The following is a 20,690-nucleotide window of genomic DNA, read 5'->3' on the forward strand; positions in this document are numbered from 1 at the left end:
CCTGTATTCTGTAAATAAGGTTGGGCATTTTATATGGCCTTTTGCTTCTTCTTTACCTGAGCCTGCAAACCTCTGGGGGACCTTGGTGGAACCCCTGGTCGCTGGCCGGTAGTTTCTCTTAAGCGCCGATATCGGCTTCAGCACTTGGGACAGCTCTAGGCAATAAGGGCTTATATCGCCACCTTCCGGCAAATGCTTTGGAGAGCCCACCTAGAAATCCTTGGCTTGCAGAAATTAAGCAGGTACTGAGGCAATCCCATAACTTCATGGAAGAAAAACACGGTTATTAAAAGAAAAGTAACATTGAATTTTGTATTCTTCTTCTGTTTTCTTAAAAAATTTCTTTTATTGCCCTCTTTTGCTCTTAATCTTGTTTATCAGTCTATTCTATTCTCTAGCTCTTTTTAGAAAGCCCGCAGAACCAGCCATTCAGAAGTTATATCTAGGAACGAGGTATTAAGAGACCTAGGCAAATATCTTCACTTGTGTTGTTTTTGTGCTGACAAAGGCTGCATTTTGGAACTCATACACTTACACACATTCACTAATGGGGGGAAAACAGATTTTGCAAAGGGGAATGACAACATAGAAAATAAATAGACTATTATGGGTTGGTTCTAAGCTGTTTCTTTTACCAAGAGAGGCACATTTAATCCCATTTGAACACAGGTAAAGAATGGGACTCCCAATCTACTAGGAAAAAAAAAACATATAACACATCAAAGTTCACTCGTAGATGCTGATTACATGACTGAAGCGAAGGAAAAGTGCAGAATGCAATCCTACAAGCAGATGTGACTAGGTATGACTCTAGTTAACATGCACAGATTCACCTCAAATAGCAATAGTCTTGATACTGTCTTCAAATTTGAGCTGAATTTTATGACTTTGAATTCTCCAAGACCGAACAAAAGAGCAATCACCAAAGTGTCAAAGAAAATCTAATTGGGCTGATGCATACAGTACAGGGCAATGTGTTTGGGGATGGATTGTTTTACAATGCAGTGCTGGGCACAGTTCCCACTCAATCATTTCAGCATGCCACAATAATGAACATGACATTTATAATGATTCATGGCATTGAAAAGAAAGAGGTAAGTATACGTAGCAATACTGGCTACAGACTCTGAAATGTCTTTTTAAGATTTGTGAAGGTACTGATTCCCCTTTTAAAATATCCTCACAAAAATGGAACTAAATAGCTTTATTAAAGTATAGTTGCAGGCTCAGAAATTATACTAGGAAAATAATTAAAATATGGATTCTCCAAAGATGAAATTTTGGAAATAGAGTTGATAACATAAAAGAAAAGTGAAATAAAAGAAATTTAAATTTTAAAAAGTAAATATATACATATCAAAGACATCCTTAAATAGGAATCCTGTCAAACTTAGTACATATATATATATGTCAGTAAATATGTCAGTCAGGAATATATATTCATTGATTGGATCCCATATGGTTTAATAACTGACAAATTTATTTTTTCCTTTTCAGGAAAGCTAAAATTATTTAAATCTGGAATTAATCATATTCATTAAGTCTGGTATTTGCTATTCTGCTATAATAGCCTACAATGTAGCATTTTTATAAGTTGAAAAAAATCTCAAGTACTTCATGTCTTCCATAGGAATAATATACATAATATTTCAAACATTTCATTTCTTTTTTTTATAACAAGATTTTTAGGCACTCTTGTGAACACTAAGAAGAAAACAGAAATATGAAAAGGATATACAGCACTATGGTACCAGAACCTTTAAGTGACCAATAGTTAGGTTATATAACCTTTGTTGAACTAATACTACTGTGATAGATACTAAAAGCACAAAGATATTGCATTTCCTCATGTTCACACTTTGCCATTCTTCTAAATTTAACCCTTAAAGACACAGAATCCCAGATATGCCAGAAGAAAATGGTACAAACCAAAGATCTGGGTAGTTAGGCTCTTACTCTTCAAGGCCTCTGAAATTAGCCTGAAGAAAAGTTAGCCTTAAAGCAGATGTATTGATGACATCGCTTGAAAACAAAACTTGCAGTCATTCTGCTTTTATTTCTTGTTTGAACTTACTAGATGCAACTTGTCAGTTCTGGATCTGGAGTATGATACACCATCCATCATGTGAAATTTCTCTAAAATAGTTTATGAGAGATAAAGATTTTTAACATTTTCACAGGAAATTTGATACAAGCCCTGCATTTCAATGTAATTTTTTGACCAGGGACATAAGATAAAAAGATATTAAGCTGATAATGTACTAAAAAAAGATATTTGCTGTAAAGTCTGAATGTGCTGTCATTACTGAAGGCTCAGTAGTGTTTGGGGCTTCTCAGTAATTGAATTATATTTATCCATAATCCCCAAATCACGGCTGATTTTTCTACTAATGAGGAAGTAACTTATATAGTCAAGAGTTGAAAATGTACTTAGGAGATTACAAAAGTGATTTTTAAAAGGTTCTATCAAAAAGTTTTTATTTTTTTTCAAGTGGAAACTAGGAGAGTTTTTTTTTAAGTAAAAATACCATTCTGAATTTAATTTTCCCCAATCATCAAATAGTAAAGCAATAGGGCAATTATAGTTCTTCCAGAACTGTGGGTTTTTACTGGAATTCACTAGAAAAACAAAATAAACTTCCAAGAGAGGTGTTCGCTTCAGTAATTTAGGATATGTGGTCCTCTGATTATCAGTGAGAAATAACTGGTCATCTATAAAAAAAAATGCAACCAAAATGCAAGAGAAAAAATTCTCCTGTAAAACTGAGCACACTTTTTTTGTGTGTCAGTCCTCACCATGCCCCTTCCTCTGATGGTATCATACTTTCACTGCCATTTGTATGTCAGGCATTTCTGAGAGGCCCAGACTGCACTTCGTTTTCAGTACCAAAGCACAAACAGTGGAGCCTCAGTCTCTGCTCCTGAGAATCATTTAAGATTGGCTTCGTTCATTTAACAAACATGCTAAAACCACAGCATATGGAGAGTGGAAAAAAACATAACATGTATTCACTAGGTGCGTGACCTTGGGCAAGTTGATTAACCCTCTTGCTTCCTGAGAAGTAAAAGGAATGTGACTATAAACTTGAAAAGATTAAATGATATCAATAAGTACCCAATAAAGGTGAAACAATAACAATAGTAATAGTGCTGCAAATATAAATATTAATTATCTCTCTACTGACAACTGCTGAGCATGCGGAGAAAGAGAATTAGATAGGCTTAGTGAAAGAGCAAGAATTTGAAAAAAAAATCACCCTCTCAGGTGAGAATTTATTGGGAAAACAGTTTGCACATGGATGTGACATTCTTCCTATTCCTTAAAGTGTTTGGTAAGCTTGCAATTCTTTGGGAAATTCTGAATACAAGATAAGTGAATGAAGATGTAAGCTCTGCATTCCAGAACTTGCTGACTTAAATCAGAAGTTATTGAAAGGGAGAAAAAATGTCAACAGAAGTTCAATAATCACTTTTGAATTGGAGTCTGCCTTTTTTTCTGGGAGCTTAACCATTTGTTCAAAAGCATAAAATAATTAATTGAAATCCATAGCTCCAGTATAAGGTATAAAACTATGGTAAAAAAAAAACATGTCAGTACTTTTGTTATAAGTAATTAAGAAATTATAGTGGTGGGTGTTAGTAAATGTACTTTCCTGAGCTCAATTCTTCTACTCTGCTTTCTTTCTGACAATATTTTCAGAGCTTATTTCTGAAAGAATAAAACCATAGTTGAGATGAGAAAAATGTTTGGAGTGTTAGCTCAATATTTCCCTGTTATTCTAAGGATAGTTGGAAATTAAATTCCATCTAATGATTATTTGAAACAAAATTTAATTACTGTATTAATCTAACAATAGTTGGAGGGAAATGCCTACATTTTTGTTAGCTTTGGCAAGTAACATTTTTGTTAAAAGCTAAAGCCAATATTCAATGCATTATTTTTATCTTCTTTAAAAACATGCTCCTTCTATAAAAGCAACAACTAATGCTCTATTGAAACAGTAATATGTTGGTTGATAATAGTGACTCGGGGCCACAGTTTTGGATTCAAATGACTACTCTGCCATTTATTAGACTTAAATTTTCCTTAATTTTTTTCATGTATTATGCATTAAGTAAGATATACCAAAAATATAAAGAATAATATAGTGTAAAGATTACTACAGTAGGGCGCCTGGGTGGCTCAGTTGGTTAAGCGACCGCCTTCGGCTCAGGTCATGATCCTGGGGTCCCAGGATCAAGTCCCACATTGGGCTCCCTGCTCAGCAGGGAGTCTGCTTCTCCCTCTGACCCTCTTCCCTCTCGTGCTCTCTACCTCTCATTCTCTCCCTCTCAAATAAATAAATAAAAATCTTTAAAAAAAAAGATTACTACAGTAAATATATATATATACATTAATATTTAAATGATTATAATACTTAAGAATAAGAATAGTATGATTCCATTGAAGTCCCTGTTTGCTCTTGAATTGTTAATCACTCTCATGAATGACTTCATACTTCTACATCATCTGTGTGTCACTAAGCAGTACAGAAATGATACCATTCTCTATACATTCTTTTGCAACTTTCTTTTTTTTGCTCAACATGATCTTTGTGAAATTCATCTGTATCGAAACAAGCACCTCTAGTTCATTTATTTTCGTTGTCGTGTAAATTTAGATTGTATGAATAATGCCACAAATTATTTATCCATTCTCTGTCTAGGTAGTCTTTAAGCCTTCTCCAAATATTTGCTTTTATAAACAGTACTTCAATGAGCATTCATGTGCATATCTTTTTTTCTATCTTAGAGTAAACTAGATTAACACTTTTCAAACAAATCATATGGGGACCTTGCTTAAATGCTGATTATGACACCTTAGGTCTGGGGTGGGGCCCAAGACTCTGCATTTCTACCAAGCTCCTGGGTGACACTGATCTCGCTGATTCACAGACTGTACTTAGGGTAGCAAGGATCTGAGCATCCAGAAGTGGAATTATTGGGTTCTATGCTACTTTAGTAGATTTAGCCTATTTTTCTCCAGCCTGGTTGTATAAAATTGCATAATCACTGTTGTGGGTTGAATTGTGTCACCCAAAAGGATTCAGTGTCTGTTAACATGAACTTTTTTGGAAATGGGGTCTTTGCAGATGTAATCAAGTTAAGGTGAGGTCATATACAATTACAGTGGGCCCTAATCAAAAGACTGATACTTTTATAAAATAAGGGAAATTTGGAGAAAGACACAAATAGAGGAGAACTCTATGAAGACACACAGGGAAAAACACCATGTGAAGACAGAGACAGAAATTGGAGTTACACTGCCAGGTAATGCCAAGGACCACAGGCAATCACCAGAAACAAACAAATCTCCTCATCAGAGAGTTTATACTGTGCCAACACTTTCATTTCAGATGGCTTGCATCTGGAATTGTGAAACAATACATTTCTGTTGATTTAAGTCACCCAATTGGTGGCACTTTATTATAGCAGCCCAAGGAAACTAATACAGCCACTAAAAATGTGTATGTTTCATTGCCTCATCAAGATTGAGTGTTGTTTCATGTTTCCTTGCTGTGAATAATTGGATCATAGTTTTTCCTTACCTTTAAACTGGATTCTTTGTTGTCTTTTTTTAACTTACTGACATTTGAAGTCCAATATCTATTATGGGTATTAATTTTTTTGTCATTTGTATTATTGAAGATATTTTCTCCCAAACTTTGGCTCAGATTTTCACTTTTTAAAAGTGTCTTTTGGACCACACCTCCAGCCGGCAGCCGTGTCTCTCCGTGTCGCCTGCTTTGGACCTCCATCCTCAACTCGACTCGCTCGAAATGGACCCCAACTGCTCCTGCTCCACCGGTGGCTCCTGCACGTGTGCCGGCTCCTGCAAATGCAAGGAGTGCAAATGCACCTCCTGCAAGAAGAGCTGCTGCTCCTGCTGTCCCGCGGGCTGTGCCAAGTGTGCCCAGGGCTGCATCTGCAAAGGCGCATCGGACAAGTGCAGTTGCTGTGGCTGATGTGGGGGAGCCTGTGCCCGAAGTAAATACAGCCATGTGCACACACCTGCGGTTTTAAAACATTTTTCATACTACCCTGACCCATTTGCTACATTTCCTGTTTCTATGAAGTACCTGAGTTAAAATAAAAATTGTTGAGTTTAAAAAAAAAAAGTGTCTTTTGATAAATTTACATTTTTCAATTTAATGTAAATGAGTATTTCTGGTTTTGTTCTGTGCATTTCGTGTTTTGCTTAAAAACTCTTTTTCTACCTTAAGTTCATAAAGAGTCAACAATTTTTTCTAATTTCATATTTAATTCATCAATTCACCTAGATTTGGCTTTTGAGTATATCATGTGAGGTAGGAATCTGCTTCAAATTTTACTCTAAGAGTTCACAATTACATAATACCATTTATTCAATGGTCAATCCTTTCTTTCCCTGTTTTATAGTCTCCTCCATCATACATCATGTTTTCCATACAGACGAGTGCGCTGGGCTCTCTAGTCTCTTCAATTAGTCTGTTTGTCAATCTCTATTCTAAAAAATACGGTGTCTTAATTTTTTAAATAATTTTAATATCTTGTAATATCTGCTCTTTATTCTTCCTTAAAAGTTTTTTTGGCTAGAATTGGCTTTTTATTTTTACATATTAATTTTGAATCAACTTTTCCATCCCACCCGATATGTCTACACAAAATTGTTGTGGAATTTTCGAGGAATTTCAATAATTTGGAAAGAACAAACATCTTTATGATGTTGAATCTTACATGTTAATCTTCTTATCCATTTATTTAGCTCTCTTTGCATTTCAGTAAAATTTTTAATTTTCTCAATTAATGGCATGAACAGCTTTTGTCAGATTTTTTCCGACCTAGGTACCTCATTTTGTTGTTATTGTGGTTGTGTTTGTATAGGTGGTAGCTAATGTGAATGGTATATTTTTAAAAATATATTTTCAATTGTTGCAGGTATATAGAATGTGCTTAACTTTTTAAATTGGTTTACCTTTGGTGTGGTAAACTTTAAGCTATCTGTAGATTTTCTTTGCTTTTCTATGTTTACAACTAAATAATCTACAAACATTACAATGTATCTTTCTGTTTAAGCTTTTTGCACTTAGCTTTTTGTCTCCTAATGCACTTTCTAGAACTGCAGCTTAATATTTCAGAAATGCAGTGATAGAGAGCATACTCATCTCATTCATGATACCAGAGACAGTATTTCTAATGCTACACCACATGGTATGTTTCTGAAAGCTATACCTAGTCAGCTTGAACAGTTCTATTTTCAGTTTTAGTCCTAGACTTATGTCACTAATAGTTTGTTTTAGGTTTTATATCTAAAGCCACGAGTGAGATTTTTCTACAACTTTCCCTTCTTGTACTGTCCAACTCTGACATATGGAGTATTCCCTCATTTTGTGCTTTTTGAAATAGTTTTTATAAGAATTCTGTTATCTGTTTGATAAAACTATTTGGTAAAACTTGTCTATAAAAATATTTGGGCCTGATTTTTCTTTGTGAGTATGTATAACTCCTGATGCAATCACCTTAAGGCTACAAGATAACTTTCTAATACTTCCAGAATCAATGTTAAGTTATAGTTTTCTTTAAAAAAAACTTTATACAATGGAATATTACTCAGCCATCAAAAATAATGAAATCTTGCCTTTTGCAACCACGTGAATGGAACTAGAGGGTATTATGCTAAGTGAAATAAGTCAGAGAAAGACAAATACCGTATGATTTCACTCATATGTGGAATTTAAGAAACAAAACAGATGAACATAGGGGAAGGGAAGGAAAAATAAAATAAGATAAAAACAAAGAAGGAGGCAAACCATAAGAGACTCTTAACTCTAGGAAACAAACTGAGAGTTGCTGGAGGGGAGCTGGGTGGGGGGATGGGGTAACTGGGTGATGGGCATTAAGGAGGGAACTTGATGTAATGAGCACTGGGTGTTATAAGCAACTGATGAATCACTAAGTTCTACCCCTAAAACTAGTAATACACAATATGTTAACTAACTTGGATTTAAATAAAATCTAAAATAAAATGTACAAACTTCCAGTTATAAAATAAATAAGTGGTAGAAATGTAATATCCAACACTATGACTATTAACACTGCTGTGTAATATGTTGGAAATTTAAGAGAGTAAATCCTGAATTCTCATCACACACACAAAAAAAGTTTTTATTTTTACTAAGTTGTTTAAATCAATGAACTTCTCCCTATCTGCAGTAAATATCCTATTTTCAACCTTAATGTTATTTGTGTGAGACTTTTCCAATTTATTTTTGATCAATCTCAACAAATAGTATTTATTCTCTTTTACTGGTTTTATGAAAGATGCAACCTTTATCTTTGTTGATCCTCTTCATTGACTTTTTTATTTGCTTTATTTCTGCTTTTATCTTTATTATGTTTTGGCTTCTTCTTAGGGAATACTGTTATTTTTCTAACTGATAAGTTTTGCAATTATCTCATTAAATATGAAATGTTTTTTAGCATAGGAATTTAGAAATATATGTTTTCTTTGAAACTGCATTTTAGCTACATCTAACAAATTTTGACATAAGCTATTATCATTATTCAATTCTAGCTATTTTCTGTTTTCCATTATTATTTCAAAATTGGGCAATTTGGAAGCATTCTTTTAAATGCCAATTAAATGGGAGGAGCTTGGGAAGATGACAGAGTAGGAGGACCCTGAGCTCACCCCATCCCATGTTTAAAACTAGATGTCATCCACATCCAAGTCAATAAAACAGACAGTAATCTAAAGACTGGCAGAACAAACTCCATAACTAAATATAGAGGAGAAGCTGCATCTGAAAGGTTAGGAAGATCAGAAAGGCAGAGGGAGGCTGCCCACAGGAGAGAGGGAGATGCCCGATGGGGAGGGCAGAGAAAAAGGCCCTTGCACCAGGGCGCTCACACAGGGAAGACTAATCCCCATAACTGTTTGGCTTTTAAACCCAGAGGGGCTGAATTCTGTGAGTTTTTAAAACCAGTGGGACTTGAAGCCTGGAGCTTTAAAATTCAGCTGATTCAGCACTTCCTGAGCCGGGAGACTGAGTGATAGCTGGGACGCTGCCCTTAAAAAGACAGCAGTCTGCTCAGAGAAGCGACATAAAAATGGCATTTTACACAAAGCCCAGGGCAAACAGGACACAGATATGATTTTGGAGCATGTTGGGGGACTTCTTTGAAAATGGAGGAGCTAATAGGTGCCATTTTTCTGCTGCCCCCCAGCATGAGCACAGAGCCACCTGCAGGAGGCAGAGCTGCACAGACCCTTGAAGCCTTGATCCAGGGCTCAAGGCAAATTTTGTTAAAGCTGCTCCCACACCCCACCCAACTAACAGCTGCCACCATATGCCCTGCCCAGCTGAAGCGTAGCTCCCAGGCATGGGCCCCCAGCCACTGTTACACTCTATGCCCAGCCAGGCCAGCCATCATGGCATACCATGTCCAGCCTTGTGCTCTCAGCCATCCCAGCACACGGCCCCCAGTTGCCACAGCACTTCAGGGGACTCAGCATGGGACTAGTGGCCCAACAAAATTTTGCTAACACTGCCATGCCTCCGCATTCCCAAATTTCCCGGCAGGCATGCCCCCTTAGAGCTGGCTTGCCTGGGACCCACTAACACCGTAGAGAGCAACAACAGCCCACAAGAGGCAGAGAGTCAGTGCAAATGACTGAAAGGAAAAGTGACTTTAGACACAACAGCACTGAAAGGAAAAGTGACTTCAGACACAACATCAGGGCGGAAGCAGCACACATAGGATGCTCTCCTGAAGGGCCAGATTCTGCAGGGCATTCAAGGACCTCTTGTTCATAAAGTCACTACTTTCAAGAGCACAAGAAAGATATGGCTGACTTGACTAACATATGGAAATAGGCAGACAAAGTGAGAAACCAGAGAAATTTATCCAAATGAAAGAACAGGACAAAGACAAGGCCAGAGATCTAAGCCAAACAGATATAAGTAACATGCCTGATAGAGAATTTAAAGCAATGATCATAAGGATACTCAGTGGACTTGAAAAAAGAAAGAAAAACATCGGTGAGACCCTGAACACAGAGATAAAGAATAACATAGCAGAGAGAAAGGGCTCAATCAATGAAATGAGAAATATGCTTGATACAATAAATAGCAAGATGGAAGAAGCAGAGGAACAAACTAGTGACCTTGAAGACAGAGTAATGGAAAATAGCTGAACAAAAGAGAGAAAGAAGAATTATACAAAATGAAGAGACTTAGGAAACTCAGTGACTCCATCAAACATAGCAACATTCATATTATACAAATCCCAGAAGAACAGAGAGAAAATAGGGTAGAAAATTTATTTGAAGAAATAATAGCTGAAAACTTCTCATATCTGGGGAAGGAAACAGATATCCAGATCTAGGAAGCACAAAGAACTCCCATCAAAATCAACAAAAGCAGGTCAACACCAAGACATAATTAAATTTGCAAAATATAGTGATAAAGAAAAAATCTTAAAAGCAGTTAGGCAAAAGAAGTCATTAACTTATGCAAGAAAACCTATAAGGCTAGCAGGAGATTTTTCAGCACAAATTTTGCAAACAAGAAGGTAGCAGTATGATATATTCAAAGTGCTGAATGGAAAAATTCTGCAGCTACAAGTGCTCTACCCAGCAAGGCTATCATTCAGAATAGAAAGAAGAAATAAAGAGTTTCCCAGACAAACAAAATGGAAAGAGTTCATGGTCACTAAACCAACCCTGCAAGAAATACTAAGGCAGACTTTTTGAGTGGAAAGGAAAGACCAAAAGTGACAGTATGAAGGTAGAAAACACAACAACACTAAAAATGAATATTTCTGTAAAAAAAAAATCAAGGAACTCACACACAAAGAAAGGATATAAAATATAATAGTATATACCTAAAACATTGGGAGGAGAGGAGAAAAGAATGGGTTCAAACTTAAACAACCATCAACTTAACATAGACTGTTACATGCAGAAGATATTATATACAAACCTAATGGTAACCATATATCAGGAACCACTAATAAATATGCAAAGAATAAAAACAGAGAAATCCAAATATATCACTAAAGAAAATCAGCAAAACATGAAAGAGAGAAAGACAAGAAAGGATCAGAGAAAATCTTCAGAAATAACCACAAAACAATAAAATGGCAATAAATACATATGTATCAATAATTACTTTGAATGTAAATAGACTAAATGCTCTAATCAAAACATATAGGATGACAGAATGGATAAAAAAACAAGACCCATCTATATACTACCTACAAGAGACTCATTTTAGACCTAAAGATACCTGCAGATTGAAAGTGAGGGGATGGCGAAATATCTACCATGCAAATGGATGTCAAAAGAAAGCCAGAGTAGCAATTCTTTTATATCAGACAAAATAGAATTTAAAACAAAGACTGCAACAAGAGACAAAGAAGGACACCACATAATAATAAAGGGGACAATCCAACAAGAAGACATAACAATTGTAAATATGCACCCAACATAGGAGCACCCAAATACATAAAATTGTTAAGAGCAAACATAAAGGAACTGACTTATAATAATACAATAGTAGTAGTGGACTTTCACACCCCACTTACAGCAATGGATAGAGCATCTAAACAGAAAATCAATAAGGAAACAATGGCTTTGAATGACACATTAGACCAGATGGATTTAACAGATATATTCAGAACATTCCATCCTAAAGCAGCAAATACACTTTCTTTTTTTTTTTTTAAAGATTTTATTTTTTCACAGAGAGATCGAGAGAGAGCACAAGTAGGCAGAGAGGCAGACAGAGGGAGAGGGAGAAGCAGGCTTTCTGCTGAGCAGGGAGCCCAATGCAGGACTCAATCCCAGGACCCTGGGATCATGACCTGACCCGAAAGCAGCCATTTAACAGACTGAGCCACCCAGGTGCCCCAGAATACACTATCTTTTCAAGTATACGTTGAACACTCTCCAAAACAGATCACGTATCAGCCCATAAAACAAACATCAACAAACTGAAGAAGATCAAAATCATACCATGCATATTTTCTGACCAGAACACTATGAAACTAGAAGTTAACCATAAGAAAAAATCTGGAAAGACCACAAATACATGGAGGTTAAATAACATGCTACTAAACAATGAATGGGTCAATCAGGAAATAAAGAAGAAATAAAAAAGTACATGAAACAAATAAAAATGAAAACACAATGGTCCGAAACCTCTGGGACACAGCAAAAGTGGTTCTAAGAGGGAAGTTTATAGCAATATAGACTACCCCAAGAAGTAAGAAAATCTCAAATAATTTACCTAACCTGACATGTAAAGGAGCTAGAAAAAGAACAACAAACAAAACATAAAACCAGCAGAAGGAAGAAAATAATAAAATTGATAGCAATAATAAATGATATAGAAACTAAAAAACCAATAGCACAGATCAATGAAGCCAGGAGCTGGTTTTTTTTTTAATCAATATGAATAAACTTCTGACCAGACTTATCAAGAAAAAAAGAGAAAGGACTCAAATTAATAAAATCACAAATGAGAGAGGAGAAATAATAACCAACACCACAGAAATATAAGAGGTTGTGAAAAATAATATGCCAACAAACTGGAAAATCTAGAAGAAATGGGTTATCAGAAACAAATGAACTACCAAAACTGAAACAGGAAGAAATAAAAAACTTGAACATGCTGATAACTAACAAAAAATTGAATCAGTAATCAAAAAAACTCCCAACAAACAAAAGTCCAGGACTACATGTATTCACAGGAGGAAACCACCAAACATTTAAAGAATAGTTAATACCTAGTCTTCTCAAGCTATTCCAAAGAATAGAAAAGAAAAAAAAAAAAAAACCTGCCAAATTCATTCTAAAAGGCTACATTATCCTGACACCAAAACTGGATAAACAACACTGAAAAAGAGAACTACAGGCCAATACCGCTGATGAACATACACATAAAAATTTTCAAAAAATACTAGCAAACCAAATTCAACAATACATTTTTAAAAAATCATTCACCACAAATGAGTGGGATTTATTCCTGGGTTCCAAGGGTGGTTCCATATTTGCAAATCAATCAGTATGACACATCACATCAATACAAGAAAGGATAAGAACCATATGATCATTTCAGTAGATGCAGAAAAGGCATTTGACAAAGTATAACATCCATTCATGATAAAAACCTCAACAAAGTAGGTTTAGAGGGAACATATCTCAACATCATATGGGCCATCTGTGAAAAACTCACAGCTAACATCATCCTTAATGGTGAAAAACTGAGAACTTTTACCCTAAGGTCAGGAATGAGACAAGGATGTCCACTCTCACCACTTTTATTCAATATACTACTAGAAGTCCTAAGCACAGCAATCAGACAACAAAAAGAAACAAAAGGAATCCAAATCAGTAACAAGGAAGTAAAACATTCACTATTTGCAGATGACATGATGCTGTACATAGAAAACCCAAAGATTTCACCAAACAGATAAATGAATTCAGTAAGGTAACATGCTACAAAATCAGTGTTCAGAAATCTGTTGCATTTCTATGCATCAATAATGAAGCAGCAGAAAGAGAAATTAAGGAATAAATCCCATTTATAATTATACCAAAACTAATAAGATACCTAGGAGCAAACCTAATCAAACCAATGAAAGACCTGTACTCTGAAAACTGATGAAAGAAATTGAAGACCACACAAAGAAATGGAAAGACATTCCATGCTCATGGATTGGAAAAAACAAATATTGTTAAAATGTCTATACTACCCAAAGCAATCTACAGATTTAATGTAATTCCTATCAAAATACCAATAGCATTTTTCACAGAACTAGAGCAAACAATCCTAACATTTGGATGGAACCACAAAAGACCCTGAGTAGCCAAAGCAACCTTGAAAAAGAAAAGCAAAGCTGGAGGCATCACAATTCTGGGCTTCAAGTTAATTACAAAGCTGTAGTAATCAAAACAGTATGGTATTGGCACAAAAATCGACACACAGATCAAGGGAACAGAATAGAAAATCCATAAATAAACCCACAATTATATGGTCAATTAGTCTTCAATAAGCACAGAAAAATATCCAATGGGAAAAAGACAGTCTCTTCAACAAATGGTGTTGGGAAAGTGGACATCTACTATAAAAGAATCAAACTGGACCACTTTCTTACACCATATACAAAAATAAACGCAGAACAGATGAAAGACCTAAATGTGGGCCTGAAACCATAAAAATCCTAGAAAAGAACACAGGCAGTAACTTCTTTGACATCAGGCACAGCAACATCTTTCTAGATGTGTCTCCTGAGGCAAGGGAAATAAAAGCAAAAATAAACTATTGGGACTACATCAAAATAAAAAGCCTCAACACAGCGAAGGAAGCAATCAACAAAATTAAAAGGCAACCTACAGCATGGGAGAAGATATTTGCAAATAACATATATGATAAAGGCTTAGTATCAAAAATTTATAAAGAACTTATAAAACACAACACTCCAAAAAACAAATACAATTAAAAAATGTGCAGAAGACATGATCAGATATTTCTCCAAAGAAGACATCCATATGGCCAACAGACACATGAAAAGATGCTCAACATCACTTAACCATCAGGGAATTGCAAATTAAAACCACAATGAGATATCACCTCACATCTGTCAGAATGGCTAAACTCAACAACACAAGAAACATCAGGTGTTGGCGAGGATGTGGAGAAAAAAGGAATCCTTGTATACTGTTGATGGGAATGCAAACTGGTGCAGCCAATGTGGAAAACAATGAGTTTCGAGGTTCCTCAAAAAGTTAAGAAGAGAACTACCTTATGATCCAGCAATTGCACTACTGAGTATTTACCCAAAGAATACAAGAATACTAATTGAAAAGGATACATGCACCCCGATGTTTATAGTAGCATTATTTACAATAGCTGAGATATGGAAGGAGCCCAAGTGTCCATCAACTATGAAATGATAAAGAGGATGTGGTATATATATACAATGGACTATTACTCAGCCATAACAAACAATGAAATCTGGCCATTTGCAATGACATGGATGGAGCTAGAGAGTATAAGGCTAAGCAAAAAAGTCAATCAGAGAAAGACAAATACCATATGATTTCCCTCATATGTGGAATTTAAGAAACAAAACAAACAAGCAAAGGGAAAAAATAAGACACAGAGAGAGAGACAAATCAAGAAACAGACTATTAACTATATGGTTACCAGAGAGGGGAGGTTGGTGGGAGGGTGGAGGTGGTGAAACAGTGATAGGGATTAAGGAGGGCACTTTTGATGAGCACTGGGTGTTGTATGCATGTGCCGAATCACTACATCGTACAGCTGAAACATATAACACTGTATGTTAGCTATACTGGAATTAAAATTAAAACGTAATTAAAAATAATAAATAAATGGGGCACCTGGGTGGCTCAGTTGGTTAAGCATCTGACTCTTGATCTCAGCTCAGGTCTTGATCTAAGGATGATGAGTTCAGGCCCCACATTAGGCTCTATGCTAAGCATGGAGCCTATTTAAAAAACTAATAAATAAGTAAGTAAATGAATAAATAAATGCCACTTAAATGAAGTCATTCTTAGTTATCTTTTATTATTGGTTTGTAACTTAATTTTATTGTCAGAGAATCTGAAGTAAAATACACTGATTCTTTTAAAATTTGAAATTGATTTTATTGCCTAGTATACAATTAATTATCGTAAGTATTGCATGTATAATTGAGAAAACATCTAGTCATGATGTGTGGCTCTATTCATACCTGTTCAATCAAGCATGTTAATTATATTTTTCAAAATTTCTGTATCCTTACAAATTTTTGTCTGCTTGATCTATCAACTTCCGATAAACATTGAAGTTGCTAGAGCAAACAAAACTTAGTAAGAATATAGAATAGGATAGGATAACCTCTCTCAATGATGATATGTCAACTTCCCCTTGTAGTTGATTGCTTTATGTAGTTTCAGGACATAATAATAGGTACATACTTGGAGCAAGATGGCAGAGGAGTAGGAGACCTGGATTTCGTCTGGTCTCAGGAATTCAGCTGAATAAGGATCAAACCATTCTGAACACCTATGAACTCAACAGGAGATCGAAGATAAGAATAGTAACAACACTCTGAAAAGAAAAGCGACCACTTTCTGGAAGGTAGGACGTGCGGAGAAGTGAATCCAAGGTGATATTTGGGAGGAGAGACGGCGGGGGAGGGGGCCTCCGTCGGCCGCTTCTGGCAAGTGATAGAGCCACGGAGCACAAAATCGGAACTTCTAGAAGTCGGCTCCGCTGAGGGACGTCGCTCCAGTGGCTAAGTGGGGGGTGGAACCCTCACAGGACAGTGTGGTCTCAGGACCCTTGGGGTCACAGAAAGACCGGGGGTGCCTGAGTGCGGCAGAGCTCCCAGGTATCGGAGCGGGGAAGCAGGCTGCAGAGACGGAGCCGAGGCGCGGGCTCTCAGCTCGGGGTGGCCATAAACTGTGATCCGCGGCCCAGTCGGGCCACTGCTCCTGCAGCAGGGACCCAACAAGCGGCAGATCCGGGGAGACTCCCCTTCCTCCTCCGGGAGGAGCGGCGCGGAAGCACACTGCAGGGATCTGCTGGGTTTGGAGACTCCACATGGGGTCGGGTGCCAGAGATAGAAACGCTCGATCACAGGCCGGGTGAGCACGGAGTGCGGCCGGAGACCGGGGACATGGGAGTGACTGCTTTTCTCTGGGGGCGCACTGAGGAGTGGGGCCCCCAGTTCTCAGCTCCTCCGGGCAGAGATTGGGAGGCCACCATTTTCACCCTGGTCCTCCAAAGCTGTACCAAGAGCTTGCAGGGAACAAAACCTCCTGAGAGCAAACCCGAGCAGCTTGCTTAGCCCGGACTCACAAGGGCAGGGCAATTCCGCCTCTGGCAAAGACATTTGGGAACCACGGCAACAGGCCCCTCCCCCAGATGATCAGCACGAACAGCCAGCAAGCCAAGACCAAGTTGACCGATCAAGGAGAACGGGAGAACTCCAGCGCTAGGGGAATACTGCACATAGAATTCATGGCTTTTTTACCATAATTCATTAGTTTTTCAAAGTTAATTTTTTTAACTTTTTTTGTTGAATATTTCTTTTTCCCTTTATCAACCAACATCTTATCAATCCCTTTTTTAAAAAAACATTTTTTAGTTTTCATTTTTAGTGTCATATTTTTATCCCTTCATAGTAGTTACCCTTATTTTTGGCATATATATATGTAAGTTGTTCTCTCTTTAAAATTTTGAGATACAGGTTCTTCTAACAGACCAAAATATACCCTAAATCACTAGTGTATGGCTTTGTTCTAGTCTCCTGCCTGATCACATTCTCTCCCCTTTTTTTCTTTTTTTTCTCTTTTTATTTTTTAAATCTTCTTCTTTCTTTTTAAAACCAACTTCTTATCAATTCCTTTTATAAAATCTTCTATAATTTTCATCTTTACAGTCATCTTCCATCCCTTCATTGTATCAACCCTTATTTTGTACATATATAAGTCTATCTTCCTTTAAAATTTTAGCAGGCACTTTCTTCTAACAGACCAAAATACGCCCAAAATCTAGTGTGTGGCACTGATCTATGCACTAGCCTGATCATATTTGATCATATTCTGTTTTGTTTTGTTTTGTTCTGTTTTTGTTTGTTTTTATCTTTTTCTTTTTCCTTTTTTTTTTTTTTTCTCTTTCTTCTTTCTTTCCCTTTCTTGTCCCCTGGTTTCAGGTCTTTTCTGATTTGTATACAGTATATTTGCTGGAGACGTTGTTAACCTGTTAGCATTCTGTTCTCTCATTCATCTATTCTCCTCTGGACAATATGACAAGACGAAAAAAATCACCTCAGCAAAAAGAACAAGAGGTAGTACCATCTGCCAGGGACTTACTCAATATGGACATTAGTACGATGTCGGACCTAGAGTTCAGAATCATGACTTTAAAGATACTAGCTGGGCTTGAAAAATGTGTGGAAGTTATTAGAGAAACCTTTCTGGAGAAATAAGAAAACTAAAATCTAACCAAGTCGAAATCAAAAAGGCTACTAATGAGGTGCAATCAAAAATGGGGGCATGAACTGCTAGGATAAATGAGGCAGAAGAGAGGATCAGCGATATAGAAGACCAAATGATGGAAAATAAAGAGGCTGAGAAAAAGAGAGAGAAACAACTACAGGATAACGGAGGCAGAATTCGAGAGATAAGTGATACGATAAGATGAAACAACATTAAAATAATTGAGATCCCAGAAGAAGAAGAAAGAGAGAGAGGGGCAGAAGGTATATTGGAGCAAATCATAGCAGAGAACTTCCCTAATGTGGGGAAGGAAACAGGCATCAAAATCCAGGAGGCACAGAGAACCCCTCTCAAAATCAATAAAAATAGGTCAACACCCCGACATCTAATAGTAAAACTTACGAGTCTCAGAGACAAACAGAAAATCCTGAAAGCAGCTCAGGAGAAGAGATATGTAACCTACAATGGTAGAAACATTAGATTGGCAACAGACCTATCCACAGAGACCTGGCAGGCCAGAAAGGACTGGCAAGATATCTTCAGAGCACTAAACGAGAAAAATATGCAGCCAAGAATACTATATCCAGCTAGGCTGTCATTGAAAATGGAAGGAGAGATAAAAAGCTTCCAGAACAAAAAAATTAAAGTAATTTGCAAACACAAAACCAGCCCTACAAGAAATATTGAAAGGGGTCCTCTAAGCAAAAAGAGAGCCTAAAAGCAGCATAGATCAGAAAGGAACACAGACAATATACAGTCACAGTCACCTTACAGGCAATACAGTGGCACTAAATTCATACCTTTCAATAGTTACCCTGAATATAAATGGGCTAAATGCCCCAATCAAAAGACACAGGCTATCAGATTGGATTAAAAAACAAGACCCATCAATATGCTGTCTGCAAGAGACTCATTTTAGACCCAAAGACACCCCCAGATTGAAAGTGAGGGGGTGGAAAACCATTTACCATGCAATGGACACCAAAAGAAAGCTGGGGTGGCAATCCTTATATCAGACAAACTAGATTTTAAAACAAAGACTGTAATAAGAGATGAGGAAGGACACTATATGCTACTTAAAGGGTCTATCCAACAAGAAGTCTAACGATTGTAAATATCTATGCCCCGAACATGGGAGCAGCCAATTATATAAGGCAATTAATAACAAAAGCAAAGAAACACATTGACAACAATACAATAATAGTGGGGGACTTTAACACTCCCCTGACTGAAATGGACAGATCATCTAAGCAAAAGATCAACAAGGAAATAAAGACTTTAAATGACACAATGGACCAAATGGACTTCACAGACATATTCAGAACATTCGATCCCAAAGCAGCGGAATACACTTTCTTCTCTAGTGCCCATGGAACATTCTCCAGAATTGATCACATCCTAAGTCACAAATCAGGTCTCAACCGGTACCAAAAGATTGGGATTATTCCGTGCATATTTTCAGACCACAATGCTTTGAAACTAGAACTCAGTCACAAGAGGAAAGTCGGAAAGAACTCAAATACACGGAGGCTAAAGAGCATCCTACGAAAGAATGAATGGGTCACCCAGGAAATTAAAGAAGAATTTAAAAAATTCATGGAAACCAATGAAAATCAAAACACAACTGTCCAAAATCTTTGGGATACAGCAAAGGCAGTCCTGAGAGGAAAGTATATAGCAATACAAGCCTTTCTCAAGAAACAAGAAAGGTCTCAAATAGGCAACCTAACCCTACACCTAAAGGAGTTAGAGAAAAAACAGCAAATAAAGCCTAAACCTAGCAGGAGAAGAGAAATCATAAAGATCAGAGCAGAAATCAATGAACTAGAAACCAAAAGAACAGTAGAACAGATCAACGAAACTAGGAGCTGGTTCTTTGAAAGAATTAACAAGATTGATAAACCCCTGGCCAGACTTATCCAAAAGAAAAGAGAAATGACCCAAATCAACAAAATCATGAATGAAAGAGGAGAGATCACAACCAACACCAAAGAAATACAAACAATTATAAGAACATATTATGAGCAACTCTATGCCAGCAAATTAGATAACCTGGAAGAAATGGGTGCATTCCTAGAGATGTATCAGCTACCAAAATCGAACCAGGAAGAAATAGAAAACCTGAACAGACCTATAACCACTAAGGAAATTGAAGCAGTCATCAAAAATCTCCCAAGAAACAAAAGCCCAGGGCCAGATGGCTTCCCAGGGGAATTCTATCAGACATTTCAAGAAGAATTAAAGCTTTGCGCAGTGGCAGTATCGTAGCCAATGAGGTTTATCCGAGGCGCGATTATTGCTAATTGAAAACTTTTCTCAAGAAGAATTAATACCTATTCTCCTGAAACTGTTCCAAAAAATAGAAATGGAAGGAAAACTTCCAAACCCATTTTATGAGGCCACCATTACCTTGATCCCAAAACCAGACAAAGACCCCATCAGAAAGGAGAATTACAGACCAATATCCTTGATGAATATGGATGCAAAAATGCTCACCAAAATACTAGCCAATAGGATCCAAGAGTAGATTAAAAGGATTATTCACCATGACCAAGTGGGATTTATCCCTGGGCTGCAAGGTTGGTTCAACATCCGCAAATCAATCCACGTGATACAATACATTAACAAAAGAAAGAACAAGAATCATATGATC

General features: G+C 36.8%; 2 pseudogenes; both read left to right on the forward strand.

Annotated features, from left to right (window-relative positions):
- The first annotated feature begins 5,758 nt into the window (after positions 1 to 5,758).
- Positions 5,759 to 6,069, forward strand: LOC114224665 (metallothionein-1 pseudogene; annotated as a pseudogene).
- Positions 6,070 to 20,279: 14,210 nt separating this feature from the next.
- LOC114224689 (U4 spliceosomal RNA) lies at positions 20,280 to 20,436 on the forward strand (annotated as a pseudogene).
- The last annotated feature ends 254 nt before the right edge of the window (positions 20,437 to 20,690 follow it).

This window comes from Eumetopias jubatus, unplaced genomic scaffold, assembly GCF_037043125.1.
Source record: "Eumetopias jubatus isolate StellerSeaLion01/CBP00866 unplaced genomic scaffold, mEumJub1_p1.0 scaffold_5, whole genome shotgun sequence".
NCBI classification, from domain to species: domain Eukaryota; kingdom Metazoa; phylum Chordata; class Mammalia; order Carnivora; family Otariidae; genus Eumetopias; species Eumetopias jubatus.